Here is a 292-nt window from a genome sequence, read left to right as displayed (position 1 = left end):
GCTACAATATATTATAAATATGTAAAATGAGTTTATATTAATGGCCTATTGAATGACCGTTATAATTAAAACTGCAGAGTTTTCTAGGAAAGGAGTATATGTGTGCATAGGTACTCGAACTGCGCAGAGTTAATCATCAGTTAGGCCTCTTGGGAAAGACCTGACTATTTCATTTTTAAATGAAATTCAAGCATCCCAAGGGTCTACGTAGTACATTTTCTTAATCAGCCTTGCATAATCTTTATTCGGAAGTCGAGTAGCTCGCAACATTACTGAGCTTCAAAGTTTCGAT

Source organism: Penaeus monodon, chromosome 28 (genome assembly GCF_015228065.2).
Source record: "Penaeus monodon isolate SGIC_2016 chromosome 28, NSTDA_Pmon_1, whole genome shotgun sequence".
NCBI lineage: Eukaryota > Metazoa > Arthropoda > Malacostraca > Decapoda > Penaeidae > Penaeus > Penaeus monodon.
This window is presented reverse-complemented; position numbering follows the sequence as displayed.